The following is a 14,827-nucleotide window of genomic DNA, read 5'->3' as shown; positions in this document are numbered from 1 at the left end:
GAGCAAATCAAAGAAAACATAGATACATGAATAGATACATCAGGAACACCGCAACAGACAAGCACAATTTCAACCAACACCCTGCAAAAATTTTTTAAGAACCTCCTAAAAATAATAAAAAAACAAGTCAAAACAAAGAAACATGTCCCCCTATGTCTCTTTCCACACTATGTGATCCTGGGCTGTGCGTCTATGTGACTGTGTATGGGCAGCTGTACAGGCAGAGTACAGCACCGAGTGCACTCATCCAAGAGGGGGAGAAGCTTCCTAGAAATGTAACCCTCCCTTCTCACAAGTAGCTTTAAATCTCTCCCTTTATAATTTTAAGAATGTTTTTAACTATTGTTATCATTTGTTTGATTTCTTTTAACATTTCCATAATTACAGGAAACAATAGGCTAAATTCTGCTTTAGAAACCCCCCTCTTTCACTTCTGCTGTTGGTACAGTCCAATAGTTTCTGATTGGTCAAAAAAGTTGGAGAAACTTGTGTGACAGCTGCAGCAAGAATGGTGGATCAGGTCTGACAGAGCAAAACTGCCCCATGAATGAGGGGGCAGAGCAGGAGGATAGCAGAAGCAGCGCCCCCTGTGCCAGCGCCCCCTAGGGGTATGACCCGACTGCAGGGGAGATGAGAAAAGTAAGTAGTAGGAGCTTCATGTGATAACCATTTCATTCACTTGTCTTTGCAAAGAGGTTTTGCAGTAGATGCATTGTATGTTACATGGCAATAGCTGCTGCAGAACTTCTTTGCAGTTCATAAATTTGAGATCTAGCAACACTGTAGCTTGGAGGTGGTGCCGGTAATGGGAAAACTAGGTGTGAGGGAGGTAAAAGTGTATGTGTCACTTATTTTATTATTATTATTGTGGTTATTGTTGATATTGTGAAATTCTGGCATTTAATAATCCACAAATTCTAATCATCTTAAAATATTGGTAATAACAGATAATTTTACATTTCCCAAGATCAGACCTACACCGGTAAGAAATAGTGAAATTCCTTTAATCCAGCATCCAATAATCCAGAATCTGACTGGGTGATGTTTAAAACAGAATATTGTGTAACAATCATAACAATCTTAAATCACGAGGAATAGTGAAAATCATTAAAGGGAACCCGTCACCACATTTTTAACAAATCCAGGTAGTGACAGGTTCCCATAGAGCCCTAGTAACTTACTGATGCCTTTCTTTTAGGTAAAAATTGTTCCCCTGAGATTCCCATATATTCAACTTTATAGTTTTACCTGGTATCTAAGCATGGCTACAGCGAGTCAAGGTGGGCGTGGCCTCCTCGGGACTAAATCCAGCAGCTCCTCCTCATCCTATCTCTGTATGCAGCTGATATGTTATGTGACAAGGGTGACATCTTCGCAGGTCTTTTAAAATTTTAGCATTTGAAAACTGTACACCAAGGATATATCTCAGGAAATCGCAGCATATTGTATCACAGCAGCATGGAGAGGAGCAGAAGTCCATAGAGGCTGCTGCGATTGTTTTATGTGGTCAGATATGTACATGGGGTACAGTTTGCTAATGTTAAGTAGCTAAAGGACCTGTGATGATGTCACCCTGGTCACATGACATTAGGCCACACCCCCTAGACTCGCTCCAAAGCTGCATAGATACCGGGCAAGATTTTATTAGTATCTGAGGGAAACTATTTTTAGCTAAAAGAAGTGTGTCAGATAGTTACTAGCGCTTTATAGGAACCTGCCTCTAGCTGTATTTGTGAAAAATGTGGTGACAGGTTCCCTTTAAATCCTTGAATCCGGAATGTAATAAACTGTTTAATAAATTGTTTGAATATCGGAAAATTTCCAAAATCTATTCCTTTAATCCAGCATCTAATAATCCAGGAATTCTAATAATCTGGGCCAAATTTTTGACAGAATATCATATTTTAAATCTCAAACAAACAAATATGGTCAGCTCACCCTGATGGAAACGGCTTGTAGCACCTGGACGACTCCACGCACGGATCACTCTTGGCCCCAGAGTAACATGATTAGCAGTGAACAACAAGAAGAAAAAAGATCTCTTCGTATGATCCAGCTCAAAGGAGACACCAGGAATAAAATCTTCAAGGCTTTATTAGTAGATAAAACAGGAACATAATAGCCACGGGATACACATGTCACAGCATAGCGGTCTACGCGTTTCGGATATCACATATCCTTATTCATGACTACCTTTGTGATGCATACAAGGCAATATATACCATTTGAAGGAAAACATGGGGTGGATTTCCTCACATGTTCAATATACAGTTTTTTTTTTTTTTTAACAAGTAAATTTTTTATTAAACATTTTGCATATAGTAACAAAGGATATGTACGGTCAATCATACAAATATCATTATAATACAAGGCATATTATAGGATGTTTATACAAAGGGTAATCATCATTTTTATTTCACATCTAAAGATGATCTATAGCCTGCATGGTTCCCAGCGGTTCTGGCTGTTCAGTAAAAAGAATCATGTCGAGACCAAAACTCTATTTATTTGCATATAATCCTTCTTGCAATAAATTTTAGGCTTGTAGCATTTGTTTCATGACCCGTTACTCTATTATTGATTTTGATATGACTGTACCGTGATAGTTAGAAAAGGAAAAGAAGAACAACAGTAAACCAATAACTCTTTGGGCCTTTTTTTTTAGTGTCCTCCTCCTTCCTGAGGGAGGGGGAAATGGTATGATAGCTAGGGAAGGGAGAAAAATTTGTTAGCAGAACCTGAATAGCAGTGGTGTACAATCTCATGGTTCTAAAGAGTAAAAGGAAAACATATAAAGGTGCCGGTGGTGCTATATATCGGACTAACTCCTCTGACTCCCCTTATTCTGAGAGCCCTCTGATTCCGGGATCAAGACTGGGGAAAGATATCAACCATGGGTTCCATATGTTACTGAAATTTGCGAGAGAGTTACTTCTGATTGCTAATAGTTTTTCTAATGCGCAATGTTCCGATACTATCTCTATTAATGCACTTTTGTTTGGTGCATCAATATCCTTCCATTTCCTTGCTATCAAAAGTTTAGCCGCTAGTAAGATATGACCCACTAGTTTTCGATCTTTTTTATTGATTTTATCTATACCTATATGTAGTAAGGCCAGAGCTGGTCTTGGGAAAATTTTGTTTGCTGCTATTGAGCTGCAGAGGGCAAAAACCTCTTTCCAGAATGGGCTAATCTTCCTACATTTCCAAAATATATGAAATATTGTGCCCTCTTCCCCACAATCTCTCCAACACTCGCTCTTGGTGCCTGGAAAAATTTTGGCTAGTCTGCTCGGTACCATGTACCATCTTGTTGTCAATTTGTGTTGGACCTCCATTAGCTTAGCTGACTTGGATGCTTTTGAAGCCCAATAATTTGCTTGTTTCCATTCTCTCTCATTGATGGTCTTTCCTAAGTCTCCCTCCCATTTAGCTAATGCCGATATCCTACCCGGTGAATGTGCCTTTCTTAGGGTTTCATAGACAGCCTTTGTATTTTTTAAGGCTTTGATCGGTTTGTCCTCTATATAGTTGGCCATATTCAATGGAACTGGCAATTTAGGACCCTTTAATTTGGAGGTAACATTTTTCACTTGTTCATATAAGAGAAAGTCAGACTCGTTTATATTGAATTTGTCTCTCAATTGTTGGAATGAAGCAATTTTATTTCCCTCCCATATCTCGCTTACTGTTTGTATGCCTTTTTGAATCCAATGTTGGATTGGAAGGCTCGGGTTGACGATTCTTATTGCAGCTAAAGGGATGTTGACTAGTTTTGTTCTGGGGGAGATAGCAAGTGCAGCCTCAAAGGTTTGCTTCCATACCTCTACTGATACCCGCACTGTTGGGATCGCTTTAGGTGGAAGGGGGATGTCCCTCCACGCTGAGTGTGCTATTAGGAGGTTATTAAGGGGTATACCTCCTGTTAGGTGAGCTTCTATTTGTGGCCATGTTGAGTTGTGTTGTTTACAGCACCAAACTTTACTTTGTTGGAACATGAAGGACTTATGGTACAGGTATAAGTTGGGGACTCCCAAACCTCCTTCTTCTTTAGGCGTTTGTAGGGTTTTAGTGTTGACTCTAGGTTTGTGCCCATTCCATATATACTGCAACATTTGTTTTTGGAATTTAGAAATCATATATTTGGGTATGGGGATAGCTAGTGTTCTGAAAGCGTATAAGAGTTTTGGCAATATCATCATCTTATAGATCGTAATTTTTCCTATCCAGGAGTGTTCAAGTGGACTTATAGCTTTTATTTCCTCTTGTAGTTTGTGGTACAGCGGAAGAAAATTTACAGAGATTAAATTTTTTTGGGGGATACAAATTTTTATGCCCAGGTAAGGAACACTTTCCTTTTCCCATTTAAATGGGAATTTTCTAGAAATTTCAGATCTCAATTGAGGGTTCACATTGCATCCTAATATAAGTGATTTATTTGCGTTTACTTTATAATATGAGACTCTTCCGAAGTCCTCCAAAATTTGTGTGGTCTTACGTAAGGAGGAAATTGGGTTTGATAGGGCTAAAACCACATCGTCCGCAAAGAGGCCGATTTTGTGCTGTCTTGTGCCACATTGAATGCCCTCTACCTCAGGTGCCATTCTTATTGCCTCCGCCAGGGGTTCCATCACCATGACGAAGATAAGTGGGGATAATGGACACCCCTGCCGAGTTCCATTGGTAATCAAAAAGGGGTCTGAAAAGTATCCGTTGGCCATGACTTTGGCAGATGGAGCCGTGTATAATGCTTTTATGGCTTTTACTATGGGTCCCCCGAACCCGAACTTCTCCAGCACTGCAAAAGCGAACTGCCAATGTATCCTGTCGAATGCCTTCTCCGCATCCAAGGTAAGGAGCAGAGAAGGCATCCGAGAGGCTTCCATGGAAGACACCAGATCTAGGACCCTCCTTGTCCCATCAGGAGCTTGTCTACCCTTCGTGAATCCAACCTGATCTAAATGAATCAGATCCGGAAGAACCTTGAGCAGCCTATTTGCTATTAGCTTCGCATATATTTTTATGTCGCAGTTTAATAGCGAAATAGGACGAAAGTTTGCCGGAGTGGAAGGTTCCTTGCCTGGTTTGGGTAGTGTCACTATTGTAGCTTCCAGCATCACTGGAGGGAGGGTTCCTTTTACCATGATTTCGTTGAATGCTCTGACCATGTGATTGCCCAGGACATGAAAAAAGGCCTTATAATATTCATTCCCAAATCCATCTGGACCCGGAGCCTTATCTTTTGGTGAGCAAATTATGATTTTCTCTAGCTCTTGTAAAGATATTGGGGAGTTGAGAGCCTCAAGGTGTGAGGTTAAAACAAGGGGAAGCTTGATCTTGTCTAGGAATTCTTTTATCTTATCATAAGTGGGTTGATGCGTTTGCTTATCTTCCTTTAAATTATATAAATTTTTATAGAAGTCTCTAAACATGTTGGAGATTTTATGGGGGTGGGTTTCTTTTTTCGTGGGGTCCTCTGGTTTGTATAAGAAAGGGATGGATGATTTGGTTTTGGGCGGTTGCACCCCTCGGGCCATTAACTTGCTAGGCTTGTTTATGGCCGAGTAGTAAGTTGCTTTTGTAGCATTTAGTTTCCTATTATATTGGGATAATAGTGCTGCCCTAAGGGATTGTCTCGCTTCCATTAATGCTTTATAACTATTTGGGCAATTTTTCTTATGTAGTACCTCCTCATGTAATTTGATTGCTGTCAGGCATTCGTCTATTTTCTTTTCCCTTGATTTTTTATGCTGTGCACTGATTTGCATCAGGGTGCCTCTTATAGCTATCTTGTGAGCTGCCCACAATTCCACCTCCGTTATCCCATCTACATTATTTGTACAAAAGAATTCCTTCATATCCTTCTCAACCTTTTTTTTAAATGAGGGAAGATGGAATAGGAAAGGGGAGTTTCTCCACACTCGATTTGGGAACAGTTTAGGGGCCAAGGACACTTCTAGAAATATGGGTGCGTGATCTGACCATGTGATCACTCCTATTTCTGATTTGGATATCCATGGTAATGTGTTCCTGTCTGATAGGAATAGATCAATTCTGGAAAAGGACCTATGCCTATGGGAGAAAAAGGTGTATTCTCTCAGGTCTGGATTCAAGCATCTATAGCAGTCATGTAATCCTAGTTTAAACAACCCTGGGCCTAGGGATGATGGGCATGTTCTATTGCTTGAAGTGGAGTCCAGCTTTATATCTGGAACTAAATTAAAGTCGCCGCATAAAATCAAGTTTCCCTCCTGTACCTTTCTGACCTTTTTCATTAGTCTGTTTAAGAAGCGTGTTTGAGCAGAGTTTGGGCTGTATACATTAACTAGTGTGAAGCGAAATGATCTGATTGAACCCACTAGTATTATATATCTGCCCCCCTCATCTATTATGGAAGAATGGACAGTGATATCTGTCCCTTCTTTGATGGCTATGGTGACCCCTGCTATTTTTTTACATGCTTTAGCAGATAATATGGTAGGGAATTTATGGTGGGAGAATTTTGGACTTTTCGTTTGAGAAAAATGCGTTTCTTGTATGCAAACTATGTCTGCTTTCTCTTTTAATGCCTCTTTCCACAGTGAAGCTCTTTTGAATGGGGAATTAAGTCCTTTGGTGTTTAAACTCATAATTCTAATTGTCATTTTCCCTATTTTTTATCTGCTCTACCACCTGCTAGACTATATCTTAATGTTATGTTATTTCCCTTCTTCTTGTTGGAATATTGAATTGTGCCCAAAACAAAACTTAAAACAACAAATCTAATGGTGTGTCTGAAAGCACACAACAAGTAGAGCCTAAAGGAGGTGGAGGGGACACTTAGATCCTGCTGCCACTCCCTAGTCAGGACTCTACAACTATAACATAAAACATATAAAAAACATACTATAGCAATTAGCATCGGGTATGCAGGAGAGTTGTGCATCCTGCGTAATCAGGGGGTTAAGTTCACCTGGGGCCTTTCGGCCTGCTCCTGTAGCTTTCATGGCAAGTTCTTGGAGTGAAGTTAAGCGACTTCCCAGTCCTTTTCCATCGTCGTTGGTTTCCTTTTCTCTGGTGGTTCAGCTATCTTGAGGTTCCAAGAATCTAGCAGAGGAAGACCGGCTTCAGGGGTCAGGATGGAGTGAAAAATCCCGTCTTTCCTTATCAGGAGCTTCAATGGAAAACCCCATTTATAGGGGATATTGTTAGATCTCAATGTATTCGTAATTGCTCCAAACCTCTTCCGAGCCTGCAAGGTTGCTTGTGATAGGTCGACAAATAATTTTATCCCTGAATAAGGCTCTGGAAGATTCTGCAGTTTCCGAGAGGCTGACATTAGCATGTCTTTGACGTGGAAATAGTGGATCCTCGCTATAGTGTCTCTTGGGAGGTTATCTGGCAGTGTCTTTGGTTTGGGCAACCTGTGAGCTCTGTCAAGCAGACATTCATGCTTTGGGATATTCGGAAGCACTTTAGCTATTAATTGAGAGATAAAGTCATTCAAATCTGCTGGAGGGATGGATTCGGGAATGCCTCTAAATTTGACATTATTCCTCCTTCCTCTGTCTTCCATATCTGCAATCTTTAGTCTCATCTTCTCCACCTCCTCTTCCAGCCCATAGTGCGCATCTATAAGCTCATTGTGGGAGCTAGTAACCTCTGCCATTTTATTTTCCAACTGGTCCACTCTCCCTCCTAGATCGTCAATAGATGTATTAAGTGCAGCTGAAACCTGTGACAGGTCCTTTTGGATTGACCCCTTCAGTGCCAGTATCAAGTTCTTGATATAGGTTTCAGAGGCCGGTTGATCAGAGCTTGGAAGCTCTCTAATGGGGTCTGTCTCTCTTTCATGCCCCTCTGGTGTACCTGTGAATGAAGGGTTCATCCTCGGTCTCTGTTTATCCGGGCTTTGGCTTGGTGAGGGACTTTGTCTCTGCGGAGTCGGCGCCATTTTGGACATGCCGTTGCGGCTGTTTTCTCCTTCAGCACCATCTGATCCTGTGTCGCTCCGGGGTGAGATCGCTCCCTCCTCTCTTCCCTTCTCCGGTGGAGGTCTCCGGTCCCGGGACTCAGGAATTGCCGGTGAGTTTCCTCTGCTCTGTGTGAGTGAGGGAGAGTTATAGCATGACTGATCGTCGCCATCTTGTGAGAGGTTTGAGACATGCGGTCTCGATGTGAAGAAGTCTGTCAGGCGTTTCGGGCCGGTTTTTGCTGTTCTTTTCCGAGTCATCATGATAAGGGGTCTTCTGCAGCACTCCCCGGTATATTTGGGAAAGCTTTCTGTCGCTCGTTTTCACGTCGCTAGCAGGCCTAGAGACGGAGCTCCTTCTCACACGTCCGTCTCAGAGCACATCCAGGCCACGCCCCCCAATATACAGTTTTTTAACAATAGAGCCTAATGCATCCACATAAAAACATATGAGAACAAATATTATCAATATAATACAAATACTTAATAGTGACAAATCATGTCTAACCTTTTATTCATACCTTTGGGAACTCTTGTATCTAAAGTGAAGATCCAGAAGGTCTCACGATTGAGCAACTTCCGTTTGTGATCTCCACCACGAGCAGGTTTCCATACTTTTTCAAAGCCCATGAAGGCAAAGGAACTACAATCCCCATGATGCATAGCTTGGAAATGCCGGGAGGCCATAGAGATATTAACTGCATCGCTATTTCTCGCATCTAAAAGATGTTTTCTGATCCTGGTTTTAAGGGGACCTCCTGTATATCCAACATATTGAATGTTACAACTTTTGCAAATGATTGTATAAATAACATTTGAAGTGTTACAATTTATGAAACCGGAAATTTTATATCTCAAACCCGTACTGCAAGACACAAATTCTTTTGAAGGACTAGCAAATTTACAACATAAGCAGATATTATGTCCACATCCATAAAAGCCTTTAGTGGACAACCACGTATCTTTTGATTTTTTAATACTAGATGAAAATAGACTTGGTGAAAGAATTGAGTTAAGGGTTGTTGCTTTTCTAGAAATAAAATTTACTTTGTTTCCCAAAACTTTTGATACCTTGTTATCTGTGTGCAGTAATGGGAGATATTTACGTACAATATCTACCACCTCTCTATATTGATTGCTGTAGGTAGTTGAAAACACCACTGATGTCTTATCTTTTGGCCTGTCCCTTTTCTGTTGTTTAGTTCTATATATCAAATCCTCTCTATCGATCTCGTCAACAGTACGGCATGCCCTGTCTAACATCCATTTAGGATATTTTCTTTTGGAAAGTTTATTGCATACATTTTCCTTTTCAGTGTTATATGTGACTGGGTCTGTACAATTTCTTTTGGTTCTTATAAGCTCCCCAACAGGGACATTTTTTATGACGTGAGGTGGATGACATGATGTAGCCTCCAAAATAGAGTTGGTAGCTGTAGGTTTAATATAAGGGGAAATTGAAACATGGTCCATACCTTTGAGGCTAATATCTAAGAAATTAATAGAGTCATGATTATAAGTAAACGTGAATTTTAAGTTCATGTCATTTCTGCTGACAAAATCCACAAAGAGGGTAATGTCATTTACCGGTCCCTCCCATATCAGGAGGAGATCGTCGATGTAACGACCATACCACCTGATATGGGAGAGAAACGGATTGGATGGGGAAAACAAAAAGGTTTCCTCCCAGTATGACATATAGATATTTGCCAGGGAGGGAGAACATCTCCCCCCCATGGCCGCACCACATTTTTGAACAAAAAATCTGTTATCAAATAAAAAATAATTATTTTTGAGTAAAAACTCTACAGATTCTAGCAAAAATTCCCGGATCTCGTTGGTCTATTTACTATATTTTTCTAAATGGTACGCCAAGGATTTAAGGACCATAGAATGTTCTAAAGAGGGATACAGACCTATGACATCACATGATAACCAAAAGGACGTAGATTTATTCCATGGGTAGCCATCCAGCAAAGAGATGACATGTTTTGTATCTTTTAATAAACCTGGCAAAGAAACAACCAGTGGCTGCAATAGTTGGTCCACCCAGGCACTCAATCTTTCATTAATGGACCCAATTCCTGCCACAAAGCCGCGTTCCCACACATTTTGAAACGCAACGTAAAAGGCTCGTCCTTTCCATTGCGTTTTATAAACATGTGATCTCAGGAGGAGCCTTTATGTTGCGTGAACCGCAAACGTCATGTGTGCACGCGGCCTAAATTTCCAGAGGCCGGTCCTTCACTCACAGGGAAAAGTGAAATTACTTTAACCCGACATCTTTAATCCAGGAACTCTAACCATTTCTAGTTATCAAAATTCCTTTAATCAGGAATCCAATAATCCATAAACTCCAAAAATTCTGCATTTTTGTAATAAGTTCAGACTTTGCTTTTTGTGTAGCTTTCTATGACCACCCAATAATGCAGGATTAAAGGAATGTTACTAAAATAGCATAATCCATAACACCCAATAGATCAGTGATTTTCAACCTGTGTGCCACGGCACACTAGTGTGCCGCGACACAAGGTTGAGTGTGCCGCGGGGGAAAGTTGCCCGAACTAGGCTGCCCCGGTGTCGAGCTGCCGCCGCGCCCCCGTATTTCTGCCCCATACTTACCTCCAAGTCCCACGTCGGCGATCCGCCCGTCTTCTGTAGCTCCTGTACCGCGCAGCCCATGTCACGTGACTGACGCGACCTGACGTCAGGTCGCGTAAGTCACGTGACCAGAGGCGCGCGGTGCAGGAGCTACAGAAGGTGAGCGGATCGCCATTAGGAGTGAAGGAGACGTCAAGAAGACATCAAAGGTAAGTATATAGGGTTATTATTTGTATAAGGAAGGTAGCTAGGGTTTTTTTTTTTATTAGTAAAGGTAGGCTGGGGCTTTTTATTTGTTAAGGGGGGCCTCTAGGGCCTTTTAATTAGTAAAGGGGGGCCTCTAGGGCCTTTTAATTAGTAAAGGGGAGCCTCTAGGGCCTTTTAATTAGTAAAGGGAGGCCTCTAGGGCCTTTTAATTAGTAAAGGGGGGGCTCTAGGGCCTTTTAATTAGTAAAGGGGGGGCTCTAGGGCCTATTAATTTGTAATGGGAGACCGCTAGGGCCTTTTTATTAGTAAAGGGAGGCAGCTAGGGGCTCTTGATTAGTAAAGGGAGGCAGCTAGGGCCTTTTTATTAGTAAAGGGAGGCAGCTAGGGCCTTTTTATTAGTAAAGGGAGGCAGCTAGGGGCTTTTTATTAGTAAAGGGAGGCAGCTAGGGCCTTTTTATTAGTAAAGGGAGGCAGCTAGGGCCTTTTTATTAGTAAAGGGAGGCAGCTAGGGCCTTTTTATTAGTAAAGGGAGGCAGCTAGGGGCTTTTTATTAGTAAAGGGAGGCAGCTAGGGGCTTTTTATTAGTAAAGGGAGGCCGCCAGGGGCTTTTTATTAGTAAAGGGAGGCAGCTAGGGGCTTTTTATTAGTAAAGGGAGGCCGCTAGGGGTTTTTATTAGTAAAAGGAGGCAGCTAGGGGCTTTTTATTAGTAAAGGGAGGCATCTAGGGGCTTTTTATTAGTAAAGGGAGGCAGCCAGGGGCTTTTTATTAGTAAAGGGAGGCAGCCAGGGGCTTTTTATTAGTAAAGGGAGGCAGCCAGGGGCTTTTTATTAGTAAAGGGAGGCAGCCAGGGGCTTTTTATTAGTAAAGGGAGGCAGCCAGGGGCTTTTTATTAGTAAAGGGAGGCAGCCAGGGGCTTTTTATTAGTAAAGGGAGGCAGCCAGGGCCTTTTTATTAGTAAAGGGAGGCAGCTAGGGCCTTTTTATTAGTAAAGGGAGGCAGCTAGGGCCTTTTTATTAGTAAAGGGAGGCAGCTAGGGCCTTTTTATTAGTAAAGGGAGGCAGCTAGGGCCTTTTTTATTAGTAAAGGGAGGCATCTAGGGGCTTTTTATTAGTAAAGGGAGGCAGCTAGGGCCTTTTTATTAGTAAAGGGAGGCATCTAGGGGCTTTTTATTAGTAAAGGGAGGCAGCTAGGGGCTTTTTATTAGTAAAGGGAGGCAGCTAGGGGCTTTTTATTAGTAAAGGGAGGCAGCTAGGGGCTTTTTATTAGTAAAGGGAGGCAGCCAGGGGCTTTTTATTAGTAAAGGGAGGCAGCTAGGGCCTTTTTATTAGTAAAGGGAGGCCTTTTATGACTGTTTTAGTGTCATTTTGTGCTATTTTGGTTGGTGGTGTGCCCCAGGATTTTCTAAGTATAAAAAGTGTGCCGCGGCTCAAAAGAGGTTGAAAATCACTGCAATAGATTACTCATACAAACTGCATTACTCATATCCCCCAGCAGATGGCGTGATTGTGCACGGTATAAATTCTCTTCCCACTGTACAGAAGCCATGGAATCTCTGAGAAAAGACATTTTTTGAGTGAAAATATTGCATTTTATTGTAAGATATTAAAAATAGATGTTACGTGGCTACCCAGGGATGATTTCTATATCAGTGATGTTGATATGAAGTGCCGGTGGATTTGCCCTTTAAATTTCTTCGCTCTCCCCATATGTTCTGTATGAAATCTACTGCGGCTCCGGACGGGAAGTGATTTGTGTATTTCTAGATATTTGTCTGTTCAAGGTTTTACTATTGCGGCCATCAATTCTGTGCCGTCATCTGGGGTTTAATTTGTTTTGCGCCGCTATGCCTTGTGGGTAAATTTCTCTTTTGGGATAATCTTCTGCGTGAGATTTTTAGAGATTTACGGCGGCTTATAGCGCAGGTTTACAGTCTGGATTTCTTCTCCTGCTTCTTTGTGATGAATTGTTTCATTCAGAAGCGTCAGGACTGTACGAATAATAATAATTGCTGATCCAGATCAATGACTGCTCTCTGAGGAGGTGGTGAAGGAGCTGAGGGTTTGTCACAATGTGCACATTCAGAAAGTAGATGGGTCACTGATATAGAACTGGTTAAATTGCTCTCTTCCTGACTAGTGTGGTCACTAGTCATATCCGTCAGCGAGCTATGAAGGGTGTATGAAGAGGGCTCATGGGCTGACCCCTCTTCATACAGACATGGGGTTAGCTGCATATTACAGCAAACACCCATTGCTAACACCCAAGGTCGGTGCCATTGGAGATCGGTTGCCATTAAAGCCTCGGTTCTTCGTCAGACCAGAGGCTGTATGGTTTCTGAAGATTCGTTACAATGTGCCAGTGGCTCATTTAATGAATACAGGCGGTCCCCTACTTAAGAACACCCGACTTACAGACGACCCCTAGTTACTAACGTACTTTAGCCTTAGGCTACAAAAAACAGCTGTAACAGTTATTAAAGGTGTCTGCAATGAAGATGTATTGTTAATCCTGGTTCTTATGACAATCCAACATTTTTAAAATCCAGTCACCTAGACCAAAAGAATTTTGTCTGGGGTTACAATGATAAAGTATACAGTTCCGACTTACATACAAACTCAACTTAAGAACAAACCTACAGAACCTATCATGTACGTAACCCGGGGACTGCCTGTACTGTGTAAAAACGCCATATATTGCAATACAGTAGTATTGCAGTATATGGTAGGAACTATCGGACCATCTAGGGTTAATCTGTGAAAAAATAAATTTTATAAAGTTGAAAAAATAAAAAACATTAATAACATATTAAAAATTCAAATCACCCCCCTTTCCCTAGAACTGACATAAAACTAAATGAACTGCGAAAATCACAAACATGTCAGGTATCGCCGCGTCTCAAAATATAAAACCGGTTATTGCCGGCGGTGAACCACATAACAGAAATTAGCGCCCAATTGTCCAAAATGGTAGATGTATCATTTGGAGCGCACAGTGAAAGTCGTAAAAACTGAGCCCACAAGAAAGTTGCGCGAATGCAGGTTTTTTTCGCCAATTTCACCACATTCGGAATTTTTTTCCAGCTTCCCAGTACACGGCATGAAATAATAAATAACGTCACTGAGAAGTAAAATTTGCTACTCAGAAAAAATAAGCCCCCGCACAGCTCTGAACATGGAAAAATGAAAATGTTATAGATTTTTGAAGGCGTGGAATGAAAAATTAGCAGAAAAAGCGTTGTCCGTAAGGGGTTAAATTGATTTGACTAAAAGCTGAACTTATTATTTCAGTATTTCTCTTCTTTTGTTAAATTCCAACTACAGACGGACAGCGGAGCGCTGTGGTGGGTCACCAACATACGTACACTGATACCTCACTACTATAATAAGTTACCGGGGCCTAGTGTCCACATGAAGCCTAGAAGGTAGTAACAGCAACTCCCATCACTCTGATGACATCATCACATAGAGTCCAGTGATGTCACTTTACAGAAACCTTAGGCCCCTTCCACACTTGCGTTGCAGATCACGTCAGAGTCTGATCAGGGGCGATCAGGGTTTGGTCAGTGAAAAACTGACATTTTTCATCGGAGTTCAATCCGTTTTCAGTCAGAGTTTGTTCAGTGTCTCAGTTTTTCACGCATGTTTTTAATGCAATTTCAATTCGTTTTTCACGCACAGATAACGCACTGGAAAGGACTCAGGGCTGAGCTCTATTGTTTCTATGGTAATTGCTGCGTGAAAAACGCATTGCACTTGCAAGTGCCTCAGAGTGCGATGCGTTTTTGATGCGTCTCCATAGACTTGTATGGTGCGTTTTTCACGCACGTGACTTGCAAAAGTAGAGCATGCCGAGGTTTAAACGCGCGTTTAAAAAAAAAAACGTGCGTGTGTACGTAAAAAAATGGAAGCCGTAAAAAACCCATTGATTATGGGTCATAGTGCAATGCAAGTTCTGCGCGTCAAAAGCACGCGAAAGAACACGCACATGAAAAACGCACGTGTATAAGGGACCTCACACTAGCTCCTATTAACTGGACTGGAGGAACCAAACCTCCTTTAGCAGGACTT

General features: G+C 41.6%; 1 protein-coding gene across 1 annotated transcript in view; it reads left to right on the top strand.

Annotated features, from left to right (window-relative positions):
• The first annotated feature begins 491 nt into the window (after positions 1-491).
• The window catches only part of LOC140128260 (acetylcholinesterase-like), a 64,425-nt gene continuing 50,089 nt past the window's right edge, over positions 492-14,827 (top strand). The window contains exon 1 of the mRNA XM_072149826.1: positions 492-639. The gene's annotated coding sequence lies outside the window, so the exon portion shown is untranslated. The remainder of the gene's footprint in view (positions 640-14,827) is intronic.

This window comes from Engystomops pustulosus, chromosome 4 (genome assembly GCF_040894005.1).
Source record: "Engystomops pustulosus chromosome 4, aEngPut4.maternal, whole genome shotgun sequence".
Lineage (NCBI taxonomy): Eukaryota > Metazoa > Chordata > Amphibia > Anura > Leptodactylidae > Engystomops > Engystomops pustulosus.
Note: the sequence above shows the minus strand (reverse complement) of the source record. Positions and strands in the feature narration are given on the sequence as shown.